Raw genomic sequence first — 26,965 nt, forward strand, 5'->3', positions numbered from 1 at the left:
ATGTCGTGCCTAAGATTAGCTTAAGCTTAGGTAAGTGTAAGCTTGGCAAATAAGGAACTTTAAAGGTTACAAATTTTGCTACGTTTTTCTACTTCGTGCTGCGAAGATGCCATGAAGAGAAGTGCCCTACAAGCTGCGAAGTCATCTCAAGTCTTCTCTAGTCTTCAACATTCAAGCAATCATCATGAAGGAAGGTTACATTTTAAATGTTTGAATGCCATTGCTAAGAAGCATCATTATTGTGGTATATGGGATGCTTATGGATGCATTTTAAGTGCTTGGAATACCATTAGTTTTCCTACTTGCATGCTAATTGCAAGGGTGGGAATGCTCATGAGACTTAGAAGCTTTTGCATGGCCATTACATCCACCATTGAAAGGATTTTGGAATGCATCATATGAGCCCTTGATTTGCTTAAGCATTAAGCAAGCATGTGATTCACTCCTTTGGAGTTCATTGAACCAATCGGAGTCTACTTGCCATTTGATTGCTTGTTTAGTTCATTGATGAGGGCCATGGAGTAAAGGCAAAAAGGGTTGAAGTGATGCAAATCAATGAGTTGTGCTTGTGAATCACATGATGTTGGATTCTATGTGGATGTTGTTTTTGTGGTGATTGATGTGATGGAGTCACTTTGGATGAATGGTGAACATGCTCTTTGTAATGATGAAGTGAAATAGCATGAGTCATGCTAAAAACATTGTAACTTCTCCTACCTTATTCTTTTGAAGATACATCCACATACACTTCACTTGTATCCCATTTCAATTTATAGTATCTAGTATGCTTGTGAGGGTACCTCGGGCATTGGAGGAGAATCCCGGGGAAAGCATGGCATGAACTCTCCTTGTCTCGTGAGTGCTTTTGGTAAAGCGGAAAAAGGGGGATTAGGTACTTGGATGTGAAGACTTGGCCTTAACTTGTGCCTAGAATCGGACTAGGTACGAGGAGGGTGGGAAGGCTTGGCCGGGAGATCGGCAAGCATAAAGCTCTTCTTCGATACACACTCGACTATATTGCAAACATGCCAAGGCTATGGAAGCCAATTGTCACTTGATTGGGCATGCCATGGATGTTTGATAGTGGTCGAAGCATACGGGTTACATGAGCACTTGTATATGCTTTTGATGATATGACCATTTGGGGAATTATATCATGAGTGGATATTGGGCAAGTGCTTTTGCATTTTGATTGAGATTTGGGCCAAATTAGGGGAGACTATGGCAAAATTTTGTGATTTTCCTGCACTCTGCAGTGGGTAAGGAAGTGCAATTCGGTCCCAATCCGCTCAAGATCTCTCAAGGGTCTTTGGAATTCTGAAAAGGGTGTCTTAAGGTGGTCCTAACTAGCCATCAAATGGTTGAATCGGACATCATCTCAGGGTACAAAGTGGACAGTTCTATGAGGTTGTAAATCTTAATTTAGTAAAAAATGGGGTAAACTCAATTGAAGGTGTTTACATAGCTTAAGAACACTATTAAATGAGCCAACAAGTTTCCAATTTTGTGACCGTCTGGATGGTCAACCTTTCAGAGTTTACTTTCAGCAAAACATAGAGGTATAGGGGTGCTCAAAGTGGTGATCCATCGTGATAGAAGTGTTCATCTCATCAAAGCGAGCGAGGAAAACTAAAGAAATCCAAATTTGGTTGCCCATTTGCTATATTAACCACTTGGTAGCATGGGGAACTGGGGGAAGGCCATCAAGATCTCAAGCACACGTGCCCGTGGAAGGCAACCAAGCTCATGATGATGCCAATGACGTTGTTCGCCGTGATGATATAGTATAGGTGGGTGATGCTCCATTGAGTGAGAATCCACATTCCAATGTTGAACATGGGCAAAGTTCAAGGGCTATGCAACAAGATAGGCTACCTCTTCATGATATTAGTGGACGAATAGTCAATGAAAGAATGCCGGCACACAGTAATGGACAGGATCAAATCTCATTGGGTAACATTACTTTGGATATGTTAAGGATTTCTCTCACTAATGCAATCAAAGACGCTCAAAGGAATGCTCAAAAAGAGGTGCTCTACATTAGTAGTGAGATTGTGCAGCAAAGCATTGAGAATGCCAAGTTGATGCATCAAATGGTAGACAAGTTAGATGAAAGGTTTGCAACTCTTGAAGACTGGATTTTAGGTGTACAAATGGATGTGGACAGGTTTGATCATGCACCGAATCCACATGGGAATCTTGGTGGTATGCAAGGAAATTCCAATATGCCTTCAAGAGACCATTAAAGTGGACATGTTCCGGGTTCTAGGTTGGGGAAGCAGCCCATAGTTTTGGATCCCATGTTAGTGGGAGATGGGATATACCGCACAATACCCTTGGTCTTTCTACATTAGAATCACCAAGAGCCAAAGATGTGAAAGACAAGATTACACTTCCCAAGTTCAAATGGGTGAACACAACCACCGAGGAGAATGGACTAGCAAGATGGAGATGTAATTTGCATTGTATCCCTATGAGGAAGAAGACAAAGTATAATTTTTCGTGTTGCATTTAGAAGATTATTCCCATTTATGATGGTCGTTTACTCAACATGAATGCTTGCATTTTGAAACTTGGGAAGCATTCAAAGATGCCATGTTTTAAATTGGTGGGACAATGGTATGACTTGGAGCAAAATGGAAGTTTCATCAAGGAATATAGCAACCAATTTAGGAAGCTTTCCATGTTTGTTGGAGGAATGAATGAATACAACAAAATGGTGCAGTACATACATGGATTGTAATCCTCACTTGGAGCTGATGTGAAGTCTCAAAGATCTCAAACTTTGCAAGATTCCATGTATTATGCAGAAGTCTTTGAATCTAAGTATGAGGGGAATGTTGCAAATAGATGGAATGCGGGAGCAACTAAGCCATCTACTTTTAGCCCAAATGCAGTAATTATGCGGAAGTCTTCGAATCTAAGTATGAGGGAAATGTTGCAAATAGATAGAATGCGGGAGCAACTAAGCCATCTACTTTCAGCCCAAATGCAGTAAAATGGCCAACTTCTACCTCTTCAACACCATATGTATCTCATGCAAGCTTCACTCCAACTTCTACTCCCATACAATGATATCCTAGTGTGTATGGATAGCCAAGGAATGTGAAATGGAGTGGTTCTATTGCCAAACCGCCTCTCAAAAGTGATGCCAAATCTTCTTCCCTTCAAGGCAAGGTGATTAAGCAATTATCACAAGCGGAGATGGAGGAGAAGAGGAAGAAAGTGGTTTGCTTCCTTTGCAATGAGAAATGCAATCCCGAGCATAAAAAGGTTTGCAAGGCAAATGAGGTGAGAGCTAACATGATCTTTGAGGTGGTTGAAGATGAAGAGGTACCATTGGATTATGTGGATGAGGCTGAATTTCAAGATTGTGTAAATGAGGTGGTAGAAAAGCCTACTCTTGACTCTTCTCAAGAGTTTCCTTTTGATCCGAGTGGAGAGGATTGGGTAGAAGTTGAAACAAAATAAAAGACAACCATGCTTTGTGCCATTTCACAAGAAGCTAAAGCGGGATGCAAAGGTTCCAACACTTTGAGGCTTATGGGAAAGATTGGGCGTAGATCCATTCATATACTTGTTGATTTGGGGAGGACACATAGATTTGCAAACTTCAAATCAATAAATTCTTTGAAACTATGCCCAATAGAGATAATGAAGCCTCTAAAAGTGGAGGTTGCAAATGGACAGCATGAGCTGAGCAAGAGTTGGGCTGCAACAAGTATTTCTTTGTCTTTTGAATATGCCTATAATGCCCATTTGATTGTGCTTGATATGGGCCCCATTGATGTGGTGCTTGGATGTGATTGGTTACACACTTTGAGCAGATTCTCAATGGATTTGAAGTACATGAAAATGTGTTTTATGCACGAGGGCAAAGAGCTATCCTTGGATGGAATTTGCAGCCATGCTTTAACCTTGGTGTCCATGAAGCAAATGAAGAGAGAGTTGAAGAGTTTATGCCTTGTTTACATGCTACAACTCACTCGTCAAGAAGAGAACAATGGGCTGCAAATACATATGATAAAGAGATGGATGCCTTGTTGCAAGAGTACAAAGATGTGTTTAAAGCACCTAAATGCTTGCCACCTACTAGAGAAGTTGATCATGCCATAGAGCTTGAGAAAGATGCAAAACCAGTCAATAAGCCTCCTTAAAGGCTTTCGAAGGCTGAGCTGCGCAAGAGAAGCACAGAAAGCGGTACGAGGGTAAGAGCTTCATCTACTCTTCCCTATTTGTGTTGGCGACTACACCCTTGTCGGGAGGCACCGGCAAACGATCTCTGATTGAGGAGCTTCCTTTGCGGGAGTAAAGCTATAGGGTAACTATATTGTCCTATCGGACGAAATTTTTTGGGTCAAAAATGGGTTTTGGGCGTGTTAGGATCTCCGTTTTTCAGAAAGCAGGCGATTTCGAGCACTGCGGCGGGTAAGGCATCGATTCTATGCAGAACTCTATTTTAAGAACTGCAGGAAGACAGATTGGTTGTGCAGACATTGTGTGTGGTGCAAGGAGGTCAACAGTTGCCATTGGGTGTATGTATGCACATTGAGGTCACTGGTTGTGACATTTGCATGTAGTACAGTACCGCTGTAGAAAATACAACAATTTGTGCAGGACAAACCAGAGTGCTGTTTCTGGTAAATTTGTGTGTTCGGAAAGATGTCAAATGATGGCATAAATCAGATTGTTACTGAGAAGCTTGACAAGAATAACTTCCATGCTTGGAGATTCAGGTTGACAAATTTCCAGATGGGAAAGAGTTACTGGGACTACATAGAAGGTGAGTACGGAGATACCGGAGATCAATTCGACTGTCTGCAGATGTGAAACAGTTCAAGGATTGGAACTAAGGAGCCAGAAAAGTTATGTATTGGCTCTTTATCAGTATACATGACACCATGATTGGGCACATACAGGATGCCAAGTCCCCCAAGGAGGCGTGGGACACCTTGGTAAAACTCTATGAAATGAATATCAAGGCACGAAAGATACAATTGAAGAATGAACTTCATACTGTGGAGAAAAAGAGTATGTCTGTGAATGATTATGCATTGAAGATCAAGGGTATTGTGGAATCCCTTGCATCTATTGGCATTTCAGTAGATGATGATGATAAGGGGGAAGTTTGTCTACGTGGTCTCGGGCCACAATACAAGGCGTTCAAGACGTCTATTCAGACTCAGAAAAACATTCCCAATTTCACAGATTTGGTGTCTATGTTGATTATAGAGGAGAAGAGCTTGGGTGAAGACCAACAATCTTTCACCCACAGTCTTCACAAAACAAAAATAGTTCAGAGCAACAGGCCTTCTGAACAAGTTCAAGAAGAGGACAAGGTAGAGGAGGCCATGGACGTGGCCAAGGAGGTAGCCAAACAGGTAATGAGAATTATGGCCAGCAGCAGCAACAACAACAGTCCCAGAATTCACAACAACAACAACACGGAGGTGGAAGAGGCCAATTCAGAGGCAGGGGGAGTCAAAGAGGTCGTGGAAATTGGCAAAGGAAGTATAATGATACACGTGGATGCTTTTATTATGGTAAGCCTGGACATGTGCAGGCAGATTGTTATAAGAAGCAGGCTGACATGCAAAATGAAAAATTGCAACAAAACAACTATGCATCCTCGAGCAGAAACAATGAAGGATAATGAAAGGTTGTTTGTTATGCAGCATGTTGTTAATGCCATGTCTGAAAATGTTAAAGCAGCACATAAAGATGATGTATGGTATGTTGATTCAGGTGCTTCTCGAACCACATGACAAGTCATGGGGGGAGTGGTTCAAGGAGATGAAAAACCTTGAAAGACCAGGTTTTGTGGAAACAGGGAATGACACTGCTCATCCAATTGCCCATGTTGGAGATGTGCCATTGTCTATGCAGGATGGCAAAGTGAAGTACCTTGTAGATGTACATGTTCCAAACATAACAAAGAATTTGGTTTCAGTTGGCCAGATGATTGAGCAGGGTTTGCAGGTTCGGTTTAACCCTGATGGTTGTTATGTTGAAGACTTTAAAGACAAGTGCAGGTTGGTTGCAAAAGGCAATACAGAGTGGGCATAATGTTTACATTGAATGTAAACATGCCTGAAGTGAGTTCTGTGATGTTTCAGGAAGACATTTGGCATAAAAGAATTGGACATGTGAATGTGCAGAGAATGAAGTCTATGCAGACTAAAGGAATTGTGACAGGGCTGCCAAAGTTTAAAGTTGAAGGTATGCAGAAAATATGTGAAGCATGCCAATTTGGAAAGCAAACAAAGCATATATTTCCACGTGACAGAAATGTGAGCAGAAATGCACTAGATGTTGTGCATTCAGATGTATGGGGCCCTACGAAGACCATGTCTATGGGAGGTTGTAGGTGTTATGTGACTTTATTGATGACCACACAAGGAAAGTGTGGGTATTCTTCATGAAGGAGAAGAGTGAGGTGTTCACTCATTTTCAGAATTTCAGAGTTATGGTTGAAAAGCAAACAAGGAAACATGTAAAGTGCCTAAGGTCAGATGGAGGGGGAGAGTACTTCTCCAATGAGTTCTCCGAATTTTTGAAGAAGAATGGTATTCAGAGACAGTTTACATGCAGATACACTCCGCAGCAAAATGGAGTTGCTGAGCAGAAAAATAGGCACATTGCTGAGATTGCGCGAGCATTGATGGGAGAGAAGAATATGCCGCATAGCTATTGGGGACTGAGGCTGTTTCTACAGCAGTTTACATCATGAACAGGACTCCAACTGCTGCAGCCATACATGATGTAACTCCAGAGGAGAGGTTTATTGGCAGAAAACCTGATTTGTCTCATCTGAAAGTCTTTGGATGCATTGCATATGTGCATGTGCTAGATGAATGTGCCAGATGAGCTGAGAACTAAGCTGGATCCAAAAGCTGAAAAATGTGTGTTTATTGGGTATTCCCTTGAGCAAAAGGGATACAGGTGTTATAACCCTGCTACACGTGAGTTGAGGGTAAGCAGGGATGTTGTTTTTGATGAGATGATCAGCTGGTATGCTGCTGAAAAAGAAGCTGTTGGGACTGATGTGAGTGGAAACGTGGTTGCACAGAATGCAAGTCAGCAATCACAGTCTTTGAGTGGACCAGGAGAGTCCTCATCTAGTGGTTCAGTTGATAGACCATGGAGTGGCAAGTTGCGTCATAATACTAGTCCTGCAAATGTGATTAGTACATCACATAAAGGCAAAGAGAAAGTGGTTGAGCCCCTTAGTATGCCTGACATTTATGCAGGGCATTCTCATGTTGATGGAGAGTCTAGTGGCTCAGAGATGAGCCTTGATGAGGATCTTGGGATACCAGCTATGAGAACACCTGGTGTAAAGAAGGCTATGGAAGCCATGAATGCAAAGCTGCAAAGGTCTGGGAGAGTGAAGAATCCTGTGCAGAGGTTTACCTATGATGGTTATGTGGCACATCACTATGCATACATGGCAAAAGTTGTACAGGTTGTAGAGCCCACATGCATTGATGAGGCTGTTGGAAATGTGTGTTGGGAGAAAGCTATGGATGAGGAGATGGATGCACTATATGGAAATGAGACTTGGGATTTAGTGCAATTGCCTGAAGGCAAGAAAGCCATTGGATGCAAGTGGGTGTACAAAGTAAAACATAACAGTGATGGAAGCATAAGCAGGTACAAGGTTAGATTGGTAGAAGCCAAAGGATATGCACAGACATATGGCATTGATTATGAGGAAACTTTTAGCCTAGTTGCCAAGATGGCAGCAGTGAGAGTTGTGATAGCAGTGGTTGCGTCAAAGCAAAGGTCTTTACATCAGATGGATGTAAAGAATGCATTCTTGCATGGGGATTTGCAGGAAGAGGTGTATATGTTGCAGCCACCTGGTTATGAGGATGTGAGTCACCCCGAGCATGTTTGCAAATTGAAGAAAGCCTTGTATGGCTTAAAACAAGCACCAAGATTTCTGAATATCTTGTCACTATTGGCTTTCATGTAGCCAATGCAGACTTCTCACTGTATGTGAGACACAGTGATAGAGGGGTTATGCTTATTGTCATCTATGTAGATGACCTGATCATTACGGGGGACCATGATGCAGAGATCTTTGATGTAAAGATCTTGCTTAGACAAAAGTTTTAGATGAAGGATCTGGGGGAGCTCAGATATTTCTTGGGCATTGAGGTGATTAGGTCACCACATGGTATTGGATTACTGCAGAGACAATATGGCTTGGACATGTTATCCAAGTATGGTATGACAGGCTGTAAGCCTATCTCAGTGCCATTGGATCAAAATGGCAAGTTGAGTGCAGATTCAGGAGAGATTTTGGAGGATCCTACTATGTATAGGTGCATAGTAGGAAGCTTGATCTACATGAAAATCACCAGGCCAGATTTGAGCTACGCTATTAGGTTGGTGAGTCAGTTTATGTAGGTTCCTCGGAAGCCGCATTTGGATGCATTGAGACGCATACTGAGGTATGTGAGGTCTACTTTGCATTGTGGAATTTTATGAAATTGGGACAGCGATATGTGTACATGGGTACAGAGATGCTGATTAGGCTGGTAGTATCTCAGATAAAAGATCTACTAGTGGCTTCATGTTTTCTTTGGGGAGTGCTGCTATAACTTGGAGCAGCAAGAAGCAGCCTATGGTTGCTCTATCCCAATACTACAGAGGACGAGTACAGAGGTGCTGCTATGGCAACATGTGAGGTAGCTTGGTTGAGAAAGCTACTTGCATATTTGGGTCTATCAGTGTTGGATAGACAAGCTGTCATTTTCTGTGATAACAGTCGCAATATACAGTTAGCGAGGAACCCAGTTTTTTATGCTCGCATGAAGCATATAGAGGTCCACTACCATTTTGTCAGAGAGAAGGTTTTAGCAGGTGACGTTGACCTTGTTTATGTCAGCACACAGAATCAGGGCGCTGACATCTTCACCAAAGCATTGGGTACAGAGAAGCTCCGCAGATTCAGGGCTTCGCTTGGTGTACATGAGATGGAGTTGAGCTCGAGGGGGAGTGTTGAGATATTGAGCTCATCTAGTGAGGCGGTGGACACTGTGATGACCTGCCTAGGGGATAAGCCCCACACTTACACCCCTGGCATGGTTGGTGAGATCATGGGGGTGATATGCGGCCAGTGGGATGATAGGCTGTGTGACAGCCACTCTAGATACTGGCATAGTTATAGTGCCAGCTCATTTAGTTAGGTTCACACTATAGAGAACCCTAGTATGTATTTGGTTGAGTACCTTTTCATATTGTGTGTACTCTTATCTTTGTATATGGTGTGTTGAGTGTTGTGTAAAGAAGAAGAAGATTTTCAGCCTCTCACCTTGTGTGTTCTCTTTTAGGGTTTTGTGAGTGTGTGTGTGCTTACAAGAGCTCAAGCTCTCTTCTCCCCTGCATCTTTTCAATTTCAAGCTCTCATGAACAAAGTCTTGAAGCCATTCCTCTACAAATCAATTTTGGTCTTCTTTGATGACATACTTGTGTATAGCAAGTTAAGGGAAGAGAACTTGATGCATGTGGAGCAAGTGTTGAAGGTATTGAGGGAGCACAAGTTGTTTGCCAAGCAAAACAAGTGCACTTTTATGTCACAAGAAGTAGAATATTTGGGTCACATTGTGAGAAATGATGGTATTAAGATGGATCCCAAGAAGGTGCAATGTGTGAAATGATGGTATTAAGATGGATCCCAAGAAGGTGCAATGTGTGAAAGAGTGGCCTACACCAACACTACTTGATTGAGGGGATTTTTGGGATTATCATCCTTCTATTGAAGGTTTATATGCCAATATGCTCACATGGCAGTCCCACTTACCGATAGGCTTAAGAAGGAAGCATTTTTTTGGGATGTCGTGGCTGACAAGAGCTTTCAAGAGCTCAAGCAAGCACTCATTTCATCTCCAATATTGGTTTGCCCTGATTTTTCTAAGCCTTTCACTATATGGGCTAATGCAAGTGGGAGAGGAATTGGTGCCGTGCTATATCAAGAACATGGGATAATTGCTTATGAGAGTAGAAAGCTCACCGAGAAGGAGAGGGAGCTTCATGTGTATGATCAAGAAATTTTGGCCATTTTGCATGCCATTAAAGAAGTGGCATCACTATTTGTATGGTTGGCATTTCAAAGTAAGGACCGATCATCGAGCACTCCAATTTTTCCTGACCCAACAAAACCTTTGTCCCAAGCAAAAGAGATCGCTTGCTACCTTGCAAAATTATGATTTCGAGATCTCTTACACCATGGGAAAGGATAATGTTGTGGTGGATGCACTTTCTAGGATGTGGGCTTGCACTCTACATGCTATTTCGCAGGACGCATTATGCATTAGGTGAAATATGGACTCTCATTTTTGCCCATTAAGGATTTACACACCTCCTCTCTCTAGAGAAATGGGCTCATGGGGTGTGAAACTTTTACAAATCAAATCAAAAGTTGGAGGAGATTGCACATTTAGAATCTACTCACATCGATACCCTTCCAATTATATATAGTATGATGGAAAATTTTGATTATTCAAGAAGTTCCCTAATTGATGATGTGGCATGTTACATGCCACATCATCACCAATTTGGGGACTTCTTGAATATTCAAAACTGCTTATCATGCTATATATCATTGGAAAGGTCTCGAAGAGTAGATTCCAAATTCCAAACTCCACTCACTTTTGAGTTGATTTGCAAAACTTTCGCCACCATGAGCACATTTTTCTAGAGAGAGGAGGTGTGGAAATCCTTAAGGGGCAAAAATGAGAGTCTATATTTTGCCTAATAATTGGATTCATGAGATACAAGAGGAATATTTGGTGGATGACATGGTTGGTCTAATGTTTCAAAAATTACAGCAAGGGTTATGTGATGAATATTTACATTTTGAGGTGTACAATGGATTGATTTGGTACAAGGGAAAGGTCTATTTGGTTTCTCACTCATCCTTCAAGCTAAAAATCCTATAGGAGATGCACTCTTCACAAATGGTGGGTCATTTGGGAGTGTTCAAGACTTATGATAAGATACAGAAGAGTTTCTTTTGGAAAGGGCTTTGGAAGGATGTGCATGCCTATGTGCAAAAGTGTTTATCTTGCCAACAAAACAAGGATCCAAATCAATTTTCGGGTGGATTGTTGCAACCATTGCCTACTATTACGGAAGGAAAGTCGACCCACATAGCTATGGATTTTATCACCGGGCTGCCCAGTACTACTAAGCAAGGGTGGAATAGCATCTATGTGGTGGTGGATAAGCTAACAAAGGCTGCTCATTTCATACATTAGGACCTCAATGGAAGGCTTCTTGGGCCCTTTTATTTGGCAGTTTAAGGGAGCCAAACCTTTTCTCTTAAGAAGAAACGTTTTCTAATTAGAAGCTTCAAAACGGCTACTTTATTCGAATTTGAATTTTGGGGGGAAAATGGAATTTAAAATCTAGCGGATAAAACCATATCATGTAACATATCTATGGAAAGCTCTTGATGCGTAGATCACGGATCTGTAATCTCCGCTCAAATCGGAGCTTGTATGTAGAAGTTATGGAGGTCCGAAAATTGTAAAATTGCCCCCCTGTTTGGGGGAAAAAGTGCACCCTTTGACCACTCTTACACCTCTCTTAAAAACCCAACATTTCAGTCCACATGGCAACCCCCCATTTGGCTATTCCTTAATCACCTTGATTAGGCTTGGGGCCCAAGAAGACTCCATTCACTTCCTAATGACCCAGAAAGGTGCAATATACAGCTTCTATGGTGGCTCAACAATTTATGGAGCATGTGTTTAGATTGCATGGAATGCCAAAGCAAGTGGTGAGTGATAGGGATGTCGAGTTCATGAGCCATTTTTGGAAGAGTGTCTTTGATTCCATGGGTACTACACTCACTCCAAGTACAGCCTATCATCTGCAGACGGATGGCCAAACCAAGAGGGTGAACAAGTGGCTTAAAGTCTATTTGAGACACTATTGTTATGACACCCAATCTTCATGGTACAAATGGCTGCACTTAGCTGAATTTTGCCATAACAATACCTATCACTGGTATGTCTCCATTTGAAGCCATGTATGGGTATAAGGTGCATGTACCTTTCATTGCATTCAATGAGGAAAAGGTGAATCCTCAAGCCAAAGAGGATATTAAGAAGATGTGTGCAATAATGCAAAGGTGCAAGGATAACATGTCTAAGGCACAAAACCAAATGAAGGAATATGCCGATGAATCGAGGAAACATGTGGAGATCAAGGAAGGGGATTATGTATTCTTAAGAATCCCTAAGTCAAGGTATGCTTCTTTGAAGGGAGACTGTAAGATCCCTGTTCCCACCAAGCAACAGATTCGGGATACTAGCAGCGGAAGTAGCACTTCTCGGGCGGGACAGGGGTCCCACATTCGGGGCCTCACCCACGGATATCCGGATAAGAGACTAATCCGTCGGTTGTTCCAAAACCGAACCCGAAAAAACTTCCTTTACCGGAAAGCACGGGCGATTCCACCAGGATAACTTTTTACTCTAACGTAGTCAAGATCATTTCTGATCGAGCTGATCCAATTACATCTATAAGATACTTGGTCAGATCAAGGAAGAAACTTGCACTTGGATCATTGGGATCAACGCTTTTTTTCCCATTCAAGAGGCACAGCCGTTGATTCCTATCCATAGAACAGTTACTGTCCGGGATTTATTTTATCTATCGTAAAAACAAAAGTTTGTGTCTCGATTTACGGATCCATCAGTCCAGCCTAACCCCATCCGATCCCATGGGTTAGCCAACCGCCCAACCACTGTAGTGATGGGATCCAATTAATAATTTGGTTAGGTTTTGTCCCGGGTACCAAGGAAAAGAGTTCCAAGGCCCCCTAGCCGGATGTTCATGCAAAAATAAAACTAGTCACACCACTCACACACCCAATATGAAATTGCCTTTTCACAGATTCAACCAGTTTAAAACAATCCTTTAATAAAACCATAGTATCATTGATCACCATCTTCCAATTTATCCAATTGATTCTTAATTTCCCATCATTCCTTCATCAGAGTATCTATGGCATCATTGGCAACTAGAACGCTCAGGGGCCGTTTCGATAGTTCCTAGCCCATAATACTCGGCAATATAATCACTTATCAAGATGGACTCTCGTTGAAGATCAGCAAGATCAATCAACAGATCCATATAAGGAGCCATGGACTCATCCATTGAAGACCAGCAAGGTCAATCAACCAGATCCATGCTCGATTTCAGAAAACAACTCCAACTCTGTTCCAATATCTTCCTCGACGCACACGTGGGTATCCTAGGCGACCCAGAGCCCGAGCACCGTATGGTCAGCACCCTCTAGGATCCTTCGCAGGAGACCTAGCGCTTCACTCATAGGCCGCTTCCTTGGCCCCTCATCCACCGTACCGGAAGCTCACCATTTTAATCGCACCGAGGCTGGTCAAGACCTCGGCCGACCTTGCTACGCGAGACGTCCTTCATTGACTCTCCGTCAGCAGTTGCAACTTTATCATCACGACCTTAATCACAAGACGGTCAAAATGCTCCCCCCAGCATTCTTGACATAAAACAATCATTTACAAACAGCATTTACAAATAGTTTACAATACAATTTCTATTTTAACTTTCATTTTTCCACATTATCCCTCATCAATCTACATTACTTATTCCATATTCCATTTATATGTATACTCATCCCATCCCATCATTTCCATCTCATCACTTCAGATTCCTTCACATCACATATCGTATATTCACATCCATACATCCACATCTATATGCGTACATTCACATCTACATGCATACATCTACATCTCTATGCATATATCCACATCCACATTCACATTCACCTCCATACATCTACATCTACATGCATACATCCACCTCCACATTCACATCCACATCTATACATCTACATCTACATGCATACATCCACCTCCACATCTATATCTATACATCTACATCTACATGCATCCATCCACCTCCACATCCACATCTACATCTATACATCTACATCTACATGCATACATCCATATCTCCATTCCCATCTACATCTATACATCTACATCTACATGCATCCATCCACCTCCACATCCACATCTACATCTATACATCTACATCTACATGTATACATCCACATCTCCATTCACATCTACATCTATACATCTACATCTACATGCATCCATCCACATCTCCATTTACATCCTCATCTACACATCTATTTCTACATGCATACATCCACATCTCCATGCACACATCCACCTCCACATTCACACTCACATCCATACCTCTACATCTACATGCAAACATCCATATCTCCATGCATAATAATATTCTTTTAATTAATCTAGGATGATAGTTCCTAGAATATGGTAGGAAGTCCTCTTTTTATGCTTTGAATGAAATTATTTTATGCGTAATTTCTATAAAAATTTTGCCATAGCTCCGCTACTATGACTGATAAATCTCAATTTTTTTTCTAAGGGATAAGGCTCATTATTAAAGAAATAATTAGAATGGTCTCTAATTGGATCATCAATCCATAATGGTCTCTAATTGGATCATTAAGAAAATAATTAGAATGGTCTCTAATTGGATCATCAATCCATAATGGTCTCTAATTGGATCATTAAGAAAATAATTAGAATGGTCTCTAATTGGATCATCAATCCATAATGGATTGAATCATCAATATACATAAACTAAAAGCATAGAAAAAAGCCATTAATTTGGCCTCAAGCATAGCTTAATCTTGGATTAAGGAAAAGCCTTATGAAAAGCTTCATTTGGATTGAAAAGGGTCATGAGTATGACCATTTCTTAAGTGAGAAAGAGAGAAAAACCATTAGAATTAAATATAAATAGCATTTTATGTAATTCTTTACTATCATTAATTAATTAACTTCAATAGCAAAAACCATACCAATTAAGCTTCTCAAGCTTGAGAGGAGTTGAGAAGAGAGAATCATTGAGAAATTATAGAAAAGATCAAAATTCACTATACTTACCTTATAATTTGCTTGATTCTTTATTCACGGTAGAGGCCCCCAACCAATCAATTGGTTTAGTATGTTGATGGAGCCACCAATGGTTTAGTATGTTGATGGAGCCACCAATGGGGATTGAAGAAAGAGAGAAGTATCAAAAACTAGTGAATTATTAAAGAATTCACAGTTCTTGGCTTAGGTAGAGTAGAGTAACAATGCATAAGACACTATATATTTTGGCTTAGATGGAGTAGAGTAACAAGGCATAAGACACTATATATTTTGGCTTAGGTGGAGTAGAGTAACCAAGCATGACACTATATATTTTGGCTTAGGTGGAGTAGAGTAACAAAGCATAAGACACTATATATTTTGGCTTAGGTGGAGTAGAGTAACAAAGCATAAGACACTATATATTTTTCAACAAGGGGGAGGCTTCTATTTATAGGAAAAATTGAGCTCCTAACCAAACAAACTGATTCTAGAATTTTCTAAATCAGTTTGGTCAATATTTGACCATTTTTAGGTCAGTTAAGCTAACTTTTTGGAACTAGACTTGAATGAGGAGAGAGGAGAGATGAAATATCTCCATTTTTATGAGTTTAAAACTCATTCAAGCATGTGAAATATGAACCTCCTTTAAAGAACTCCCCTTCCTTACATATGTGTCATAATGGAATCATTTTAATATTGCTCATAGTTTTTTACTAATAAACCTTGTACATTTTCAACTCTTCATCTTATGTGAAATATGCACCTCCTTTAAAGAACTCCCCTCCTTACATATGTGTCATAATGGAATTATTCATAGTTTTTTACTAATAAACCTTGTACATTTTCAACTCTTCATCTTATGTGAGCATTTACTCATTTTTGGATACCCAAAATATCTCATATTTTTAATATTGCTCATAGTTTTTTACTAATAAACCTTGTACATTTTCAACTCTTCATCTTATGTGAGCATTTACTCATTTTTGGGTATCTTCTTTTACAAATTGGATTTATCTCCTCCCTACACATGGATTGATGCTATTGGCCCATAGGAACCTTAATTGGACCATAATCTAAAAATTTCTGAAAATCTAGACCCTTAGACTAAGGTTCTTTATACCTATTTCCAATTAATTCTAATTGCACATTGGAAAATTCTTTCTGAATTTTTGTTTCAGGGGGATTCATTTTAATAAGGTGAGATATTTTTCTATCCAAAAATATTCAAAATTTGAATATTCTCTCTCTAGAATATTTTCTCTCTCTAGGTTAAAACAGTTATAAACAAGGTCTTTATATTTCTGAAGAGGGATTGATTACAGGGGAAGATACTAGACATCAAAAAGGGGGTGGGGGAGGAATCTTACATTCTACCCCACTTAAAAAATGCGAGATGTCCTCATCTCGCAAACTGGGATAATTTCGCAAGATGCACGAATATGAGACTTAGAGAAAAATTTTAATCAAGATTAACCACCAAGAAAAGTCTTAAAGAAAGCAAGATAAGAACAAGATTTAAACTTTATTCATTCTCGAAACTTATACAGTAAGATAGAAGAACTCTTTACACTTCCATAAGCCCGTCCATCATATGGTCACAAAAGCAGCACTCACAAGCTGCACAAGTATAGGGTAACTCATCTATGGGAATGATTCTGCTGGTAATTGCCGCACCTATCTCAGTGGTATGAGGTGATCTAACAAAAGGACCTCTGAGAGGCAAGCCAAAAACGGGGTAAAGGCATATCTTCTCATGAGGAAGAAAACACGCCAGTAAGAAGACCCGCTCAGAAAACCCAAGATGCCTTGATCTCATGACGCAGTAGTATCGGGGACCCAAACCCAAAGCTTCAATAACCATGGCCAAGCGGACATTGTTACGAAAGTGCTGCTGACCCCAGAGTGTTACCCTAGTTATGTTTTGATAGGTCCGCCATTTGGTCTGCGCTACAGAAGTTCCTAGGTGAGGAAAAAGTGAGCGCTCATACTATTCTATAAAGTCTTTCTTCACAGACTCTCTTGCATCTTGAAGGTGAGAAATCATCAGGGATAAAACTAATTCCTGTTGCCAAGCCATGAAGGAGACTAAGAAAGAAAGGAGATTGATGGGAGTAAGATTACTGTGAGCGACAAGTAAAAGTTACGACTTATATAAAGGAAGGAGCTAGCGTAACCTAGAAGCCAACAGTAACTTGCCACTGAAGTTTTACCGTCTTTCCATGATTTGAGTTTGACACATTTTTCTATAGAAGGTATTAAGAATTTTGAGATGAGGAGATAAAAGAAGCTTGTAGGCTAATTTACCTACTTTCATTGAATTCAGATATAAGGGTCATAATATCTGGGGGATAACTTCTTATACTCCCCAAGAGATAAAGAACTTCTTTTGGGTCGTACTCGAATGAAAACCAAAACCTTGGTATCCAAAACACCGATTCTCACTTCTGAACTCATTGTTCTAAATCCTTAAAACAGGTGGGACTCCTGAGAAGTATTCTAGGGAAAGGGTCTTCCTTTTTTAAACAGAAACTTTCTTTTATTTTAGAGAGGGAATAATTATAAGATCAGAAAGGGAGATTCTTACTCCTGTATACCTCGAAGGCTGGGGAGGAATCTTACATCCTACCCCACTTAAAAAGTGCGAGATGTCCTCATCTCGCAAGGTAGAGGACAACTCTTTTTCTTAAGATTCAATTTTATTCTGGGGTTCCTTATATTCTGGTCAACCCAACAGAACACTAGGATAAATATCCCTTATATAGAACTCATCATTAAATAACAATTCAATCAGATTATATCATTCATATCTTTAACATGATAATGGTCCATTAGACCGAAAAGTTTCCTTCGGAACATTCCTCCACGGAAATTTCAGTCAAGCAAGTTCTCAATTTGACATCCCTTAACTTGATCTACCGGTCAAGTATTAACAGTAGCAATCTGACAGCACAACCCACTAATCTCATAGTGATTTGCTGAATTCGCTATCATCATTCTAGTTATGAATATCATCACAGGGACTCGTCCCATTCCCCCTCATTGTGGTTTCATTATATTTCAACTAATTTTTTAAAATCATCATTTTTCAATCAGAATTTTCAATCAGAATCCAAATCAATTCATCAATTCTCAAACAGAATTAAAAATCATATCAATCACATACGAAATCATCATCTGGATAGCATTAACGCTTATAATTTCAAGTCTTAGATTTACTCGTATATACTGTCAGTAAAGAGCTACAGTATACTCTCGGTATATACGGGTAGTCACGGCCCTTGGAATTATAAGGTAAATACTATCATGTCTAGGCCTCAAGCAAGTCAGGGATTCTATATAATTGCGGCACTTCCATCTGAAGACCCAATTACCAAATTACAAATTTCAGTTTGAATATCAAATTGTATGAATTATCTCACACAATTATAACCTTTTTGTGTTTCTTGAAATTTTTTTGATATATTTGTCTTCTCAGTTGATCTTTATTAACCAAAGGCTCTGATACCAACTGTAAGATCCCTGTTCCCACCGAGTAACAGATTCGGGATACTAGCAGCGGAAGTAGCACTTCTCGCGCGGGACAGGGGTCCCACATTCGAGGCCTCACCCACGGATATCCGGATAAGAGACTAATCCGTCGGTTGTTCCAAAACCGAACCCGAAAAAACTTCCTTTACCGGAAAGCACGGGCGATTCCACCAGGATAACTTTTTACTCTAACGTAGTCAAGATCATTTCTGATCGAGCTGATCCAATTACATCTATAAGATACTTGGTCAGATCAAGGAAGAAACTTGCACTTGGATCATTGGGATCAATGCTTTTTTCCCCATTCAAGAGGCACAGCCGTTAATTCCTATCCATAGAACAGTTACTGTCCGGGATTTATTTTATCTATCGTAAAAACAAAAGTTTGTGTCTCGATTTACGGATCCATCAGTCCAGCCTAACCCCATCCGATCCCATGGGTTAGCCAACCGCCCAACCACTGTAGTGATGGGATCCAATTAATAATTTGGTTAGGTTTTGTCCCGGGTACCAAGGAAAAGAGTTCCAAGGTCCCCTAGCCGGATGTTCATGCAAAAATAAAACTAGTCACACCACTCACACACCCAATATGAAATTGCCTTTTCACAGATTCAACCAGTTTAAAACAATCCTTTAATAAAACCATAGTATCATTGATCACCATCTTCCAATTTATCCAATTGATTCTTAATTTCCCATCATTCCTTCATTAGAGTATCTATGGCATCATTGGCAACTAGAATGCTCAGGGGCCGTTTCGATAGTTCCTAGCCCATAATACTCGGCAATATAATCACTTATCAAGATGGACTCTCGTTGAAGATCAGCAAGATCAACCAACAGATCCATATAAGGAGCCATGGACTCATCCATTGAAGACCAGCAAGGTCAATCAACCAGATCCATGCCCAATTTCAGAAAACAACTCCAACTCTGTTCCAATATCTTCCTCGATGCACGCGTGGGTATCCTAGGCGACCCAGAGCCCGAGCACCGTATGGTCAGCACCCTCTAGGATCCTTCGTAGGTGACCTAGCGCTTCACTCATAGGCCGCTTCCTTGGCCCCTCATCCACCGTACCGGAAGCTCACCATTTTAATCGCACCGAGGCTGGTCAAGACCTCGGCCGACCTTGCTATGCGAGATGTCCTTCATTGACTCTCCGTCAGCAGTTGCAACTTTATCATCACGACCTTAATCACAAGACGGTCAAAATGCTCCCCCCAGCATTCTTGACATAAAACAATCATTTACAAACAGCATTTACAAACAGTTTACAATACAATTTCTATTTTAACTTTCATTTTTCCACATTATCCCTCATCAATCTACATTACTTATTCCATATTCCATTTATATGTATACTCATCCCATCGCATCATTTCCATCTCATCACTTCAGATTCCTTCACATCACATATCGTATATTCACATCCATACATCCACATCTATATGCGTACATTCACATCTACATGCATACATCTACATCTCTATGCATATATCCACATCCACATTCACATTCACCTCCATACATCTACATCTACATGCATATATCCACCTCCACATTCACATCCACATCTATACATCTACATCTACATGCATACATCCACCTCCACATCTATATCTATACATCTACATCTACATGCATCCATCCACCTCCACATCCACATCTACATCTATACATCTACATCTACATGCATACATCCATATCTCCATTCCCATCTACATCTATACATCTACATCTACATGCATCCATCCACCTCCACATCCACATCTACATCTATACATCTACATCTACATGTATACATCCACATCTCCATTCACATCTACATCTATACATCTACATCTACATGCATCCATCCACATCTCCATTTACATCCTCATCTACACATCTATTTCTACATGCATACATCCACATCTCCATGCACACATCCACCTCCACATTCACACTCACATCCATACCTCTACATCTACATGCAAACATCCATATCTCCATGCATAATAATATTCTTTTAATTAATCTAGGATGATAGTTCCTAGAATATGGTAGGAAGTCCTCTTTTTATGCTTTGAATGAAATTATTTTATGCGTAATTTCTATAAAAATTTTGCCATAGCTCCGCTACTATGACTGATAAATCTCAATTTTTTTTCTAAGGGATAAGGCTCATTATTAAAGAAATAATTAGAATGGTCTCTAATTGGATCATCAATCCATAATGGTCTCTAATTGGATCATTAAGAAAATAATTAGAATGGTCTCTAATTGGATCATCAATCCATAATGGATTGAATCATCAATATACATAAACTAAAAGCATAGAAAAAAGCCATTAATTTGGCCTCAAGCATAGCTTAATCTTGGATTAAGGAAAAGCCTTATGAAAAGCTTCATTTGGATTGAAAAGGGTCATGAGTATGACCATTTCTTAAGTGAGAAAGAGAGAAAAACCATTAGAATTAAATATAAATAGCATTTTATGTAATTCTTTACTATCATTAATTAATTAACTTCAATAGCAAAAACCATACCAATTAAGCTTCTCAAGCTTGAGAGGGGTTGAGAAGAGAGAATCATTGAGAAATTATAGAAAAGATCAAAATTCACTATACTTACCTTATAATTTGCTTGATTCTTTATTCACGGTAGAGGCCCCCAACCAATCAATTGGTTTAGTATGTTGATGGAGCCACCAATGGTTTAGTATGTTGATGGAGCCACCAATGGGGATTGAAGAAAGAGAGAAGTATCAAAAACTAGTGAATTATTAAAGAATTCACACTTCTTGGCTTAGGTAGAGTAGAGTAACAATGCATAAGACACTATATATTTTGGCTTAGATGGAGTAGAGTAACAAGGCATAAGACACTATATATTTTGGCTTAGGTGGAGTAGAGTAACCAAGCATAAGACACTATATATTTTGGCTTAGGTGGAGTAGAGTAACAAAGCATAAGACACTATATATTTTGGCTTAGGTGGAGTAGAGTAACAAAGCATAAGACACTATATATTTTTCAACAAGGGGGAGGCTTCTATTTATAGGAAAAATTGAGCTCCTAACCAAACAAACTGATTCTAGAATTTTCTAAATCAGTTTGGTCAATATTTGACCATTTTTAGGTCAGTTAAGCTAACTTTTTGGAACTAGACTTGAATGAGGAGAGAGGAGAGATGAAATATCTCCATTTTTATGAGTTTAAAACTCATTCAAGCATGTGAAATATGCACCTCCTTTAAAGAACTTCCCTTCCTTACATATGTGTCATAATGGAATCATTTTAATATTGCTCATAGTTTTTTACTAATAAACCTTGTACATTTTCAACTCTTCATCTTATGTGAAATATGCACCTCCTTTAAAGAACTCCCCTCCTTACATATGTGTCATAATGGAATCATTCATAGTTTTTTACTAATAAACCTTGTACATTTTCAACTCTTCATCTTATGTGAGCATTTACTCATTTTTGGATACCCAAAATATCTCATATTTTTAATATTGCTCATAGTTTTTTACTAATAAACCTTGTACATTTTCAACTCTTCATCTTATGTGAGCATTTACTCATTTTTGGGTATCTTCTTTTACAAATTGGATTTATCTCCTCCCTACACGTGGATTGATGCTATTGGCCCATAGGAACCTTAATTGGACCATAATCTAAAAATTTCTGAAAATCTAGACCCTTAGACTAAGGTTCTTTATACCTATTTCCAATTAATTCCAATTGCACATTGGAAAATTCTTTCTGAATTTTTGTTTCAGGGGGATTCATTTTAATAAGGTGAGATATTTTTCTATCCAAAAATATTCAAAATTTGAATATTCTCTCTCTAGAATATTTTCTCTCTCTAGGTTAAAACAGTTATAAACAAGGTCTTTATATTTCTGAAGAGGGATTGATTACAGGGGAAGATACTAGACATCAAAAAGGGGGTGGGGGAGGAATCTTACAGAGACACTAATACAAAGCTCGCTCATCGCTTTTATGGACCATACAAGGTGTTGAGAAGGATTGGTGAAGTAGCCTATCAATTTTTGTTACCTTCTACCACACAAGGATCTACAATGTGTTTCATGTGTCACATTTGAAGAAATATGTGGGCCCTCAATTGGAAGTAATTGATGAATTGCCTCCAATGGATGAAGAGGGAATGATTCAATATGTGGCGGAGAAGATGATTGTAATGAGGGAAAGACACCTTCGGAATAGGTCTATTGTTGAGTACCTTATGAAGTGGACAGGTTCAAATTGCCTAATGAAGAATCTTGTTGGTAGTGTCAAGGCTTCATGAAAGACCATCCATAGCTCCTACAAGCAATGAATCAAAGTGGACGAAGTGTACAACTGTTCGGTGTTTTTGAACAGCTATTTGTATGGATTTGGATGATGATATGAAGGATGCCATTGTTGTAAATTTACTGTATGGATAGCCATGGTCATTGGTATACTTCACTACTCATTAATCAAGTTCAACAAGACTCCACGAGCTTATGATATCATAGAGGGCAGTCCATATGTACATAAAATAGGTGGAAAGCTCTATGTGGAGTTTTCTTGTGTAAGGTATTTTTTTGGAATTGCAACAAATGTACTTACACATTCATGAGGGAAGTCAAGAAGAATTCATACAGCCCATACATTACTCCATACATGGTTTCGACGACCAAACCTTTGGGTGGGGATGGTTTGTAATGAAAAGGGGCTTGAGTTTGTACATAAGGAGAGGCTCATGGGCATGGTTATGGCCGATCAAGTATGAGGCCCATTATTAAAGAGTGTGAAATGGTGGGCAAGTATATAAGTGTATTGTAACTAGGGTCATAACACACTTTTTACTAATAATGAAATCATACTTCTTAGAACTCCATGCTTTCATGGCTATGGTGGTACTCCCTTGAGTGCATGTGGTACTCCATCAGTGAGTGCATGTGGTACTTTATTATGAGTGCAATATTTCTTTCTTTATTTTCCCCATCATTACAAGATCGTGCTACATCCTATAGACATACGTTTGGAATCAAAAAACATGTATACATAGACCTAAGATTTAAGACAGGCACTAGTACATAGCTAGAGAGTAAATATTGCATACCTTCTGTTGATCTGAGTGTGTCCTGAGTCCCATATCCCTCCTTCGAAAGGCCTCCCCCATCCTCATCACCAGAAGCCTCCCCTATTCCCAAACCCCATGCCTCACCAAAGCCGACCGAAGGGCCACTGTCGACACCATCCAACCATGACAATCAAGCTTTGTCGAAAATCCCCCTCAACTCCACATCTTCAACCACCCACACTGCAAGCACCCCGACCTCTTACCTTTATCATGAGACAATCAATGATGAGTTCCCAAGCATCTTCTTTTTGCTCAGGGATTCTATGATGGCTACACAACACTCTCGATCCCCAAACAGCCATCTCTGTCACCAAAGCGCAAGAAGTCAACTAAACTAGCAAAAACCAACCCCAAGCCAAAGCTCCAACATTGGCTAGAGTCCTCGACCACCTGTTACGAGAACAAGGCTACTACAAAGGCTACCCTTGCCTTTGGCTACCCAAGAAAGCCGCTTGTGCTCATCCCCCACAACATCTTCCCAAGAAGCTATGACACAAGGCCCCACGGCCACCGTTTGGGCAACCCCAAGCACAACAAAGCCACCAACACTTGGTATGATCTACCAATGTGCTCACAGCTCAAGTCTTTCATGAAGGCAACACACACCTGTGGTTGCCCAAGCCACCATCCAAAGCATGTCATCCACGGTAAGCTCAAAGACTCGTCACACAAAAACCAAAACCTCGACAACCACGGACCTTCATCACTCGACAACGATGGGAGACCAAATGCCTCTTAGAATCCCAAGGCTTCAATGATGGAAACTCCATAATTTGACAAAACCCTCGGTAGTTCACCCAAACCTCACCAACCAAGCGAGTCTGTCTAATCGTGAAGATGGTTTGATGATGACCAATGGGCAACCAAGTCCCCTCTTTCTCAACTACATCCTCTAGATTTGCCCACACCCAACCTATCGGCACTCAAACACTCAATTCTCCTAGCCATTTCAACCCATGGAGCCCCGTTCACGAAGCTCCACGACTTTGTTCACCAAACCAAGGGGCAATGATAAAAATGGAAGAGCTTATCCAACCACTCAAAGATCAAATCAAAGGTAAGCTCACAAATCTAGCTAAATCTTAGTACAAAACCCTCTTTAGGGGTGTTGACCAATAAACATATGTATTTTTAAAAAAAGTCTCTACGTGACTAGGAATATCTATGTGATTAGGACCACAAGCACACCTTTTACCCTCGACCATGCACAACACTTGCAATTGTCACTAGGCTCTATCCTATGCACACACACCGCACAAAGCTTCATCATCGATAACCATCCAGGTACATCTATGGATTGGGGGACCATGGTGGGTGCAAGCCTGGTCAATGGTACAACCCATCGCGTGGATCTTCTTAATCACCTCCGCTTCACCTGAATAACTATCCTTCATGCATAATCCATCCTACCCCTAACTTCATCTTCGGCTCAACACCTGTGGATCCTCACCATCAACTACAACTCCTATAAACACACGATCCATGAGCTACTATGACCGAAGTAGACAAAGCAGCAAAATAAAAAGAGAGAACACCGCAACCCAATACATCAACATCCATGGAAGCCAAGACACCCGCTACGGTGTCTTCACAAAGATGCTAGAGCTTCATGAACATCGCCATCGACATACAACATCTCAGAGCGCAAGTAGTCTCCATGCGAGTTTTCTCCTTCTGGAATTCCCCCCTCGCCACTTGCTTACTAAAACCATTGTTTTACTAAATAAGACCATATTAGGGAGTTTGGGAAAATCCCATTCCCATTTTGCAAGATTAAAAAAGAGGGGGAATGGTGAACCCTTTTAAGATTTTGTCAAAACCCCCTTATGTGACATATCATTGGAAAGCTCTTGAACAGTAGATTCTAAATCTACATTCTTTTATAAATTTGGAATTGGTATGCTCAAGATACACCAAAATGTCTACTGAAAAGCAAATTTCCAAAGTAATGGGATTTTCCCAAACTCCCTAATATGGTCTTAAATCCTCTTTAATCATACCACCTAATACTGGAGTATTGGTCATTACATATTCCGTGCTAGTCTACTCATTCAAGTAATCTGACTCCTCTAATGAAAATTTCTCGCCTGCAAAGGTGAAAAAATATAAAAACACCAAAAACAAAATAAAGAGTAATATTGGGCCCATTAAAGAAAGAAAACTCATAAGAGCCCATTAAACTAGCTGAATATTTAATCGCCAATACTCCACTAACTTCTTTCTATCACTCCCCCACGCCCTCTCATTTTGGAAGAGATAGGAGAACCAACCAAGTGTGACATTTTCTAGCATGCCTCGACCACCTCTTACCAATCACAAGGACACGATCTCGTTTAGGAAGGGGAGTAACCACATGTTGGTTAACACATTCCTACGACAACTATGTCCGCTTACTTATGCAATGGTGGGACACCCACACTATATTGTAAATACCGTCATTTGATGTAAGGGAAAATCCCTAAAGATGCTCCCAAGTATTGAGCTTTAAAGGATAGACAAGAGGATCTTGGTCATTTGGCCAAACCATAGAGAAAAGCCTTGTAACTATGTTTTGGGCGCCTCACTTACTCCCGGGTGGCCTAGTGGGAAAAGGATTGGAACTATAAAATCTAATTTCTCTTGTTTGTAACGCATTCTCCCATTTGTGCAATAGAAGTGGAGTTTTCTCTCTCCCTCTCTCTTGTTGCAACTCTAATCTAGCATGTGTGGTGTGCTTAGGGTTAGGGTTTAGGAGTGATTAGTGCTAATCACTTATTCTCTCTTGCCTCCCTCTTGCTTCCTCTCTCCCTCTTGCTTGAGTGATTAAACTACAAATGCAATCGTCTTTCACAGAGATCCCAAACAATCTTCATGAGAGAGGTTGCACCACCCGTTTGATTAGAGTAGCCACCTCCGTGTGACAATGAGTGCGAGAGGATAGCAGTGACGATCGACTACCATGGAGATCTTGAGCATTGCTCGAGCTCAGTGGATAGGAAAGTTTCCATGACACATTAGGGTATGGTCTCCTTAACACCACTATCATCCTCTTGTCCTTCTTTGGTGCAGGGCAGTTTGGCCTTGCTACTACATGGCCATGCAACAAAAACATGGCCCTAGGAGGGCGCACCGGCATGCCCTCCCAGGGCCATGTTTTTATTGCATAGCCTTGTCTTTGGGAAGGACATGTAGCATGGCTTTCTTCATGGCCATGCAACAAAAAACATGGCTGTGGGAGGCCACGCCGGTGCGGCCTCCCATGGCCATGTTTTTTGTTACATGGCCATGAATCAAGCCATGTATCATTTATGGCATACTTTTAGAAATGCACATCTCAATGGTACAATGTACAATTCACATCATAAGAGAATTAAATATAT

The sequence above is a fragment of the Cibotium barometz genome, chromosome 61, assembly GCF_041138505.1.
Source record: "Cibotium barometz isolate CiBa-2024 chromosome 61, ASM4113850v1, whole genome shotgun sequence".
In the NCBI taxonomy this organism is placed as follows: Eukaryota; Viridiplantae; Streptophyta; class Polypodiopsida; order Cyatheales; family Cibotiaceae; genus Cibotium; species Cibotium barometz.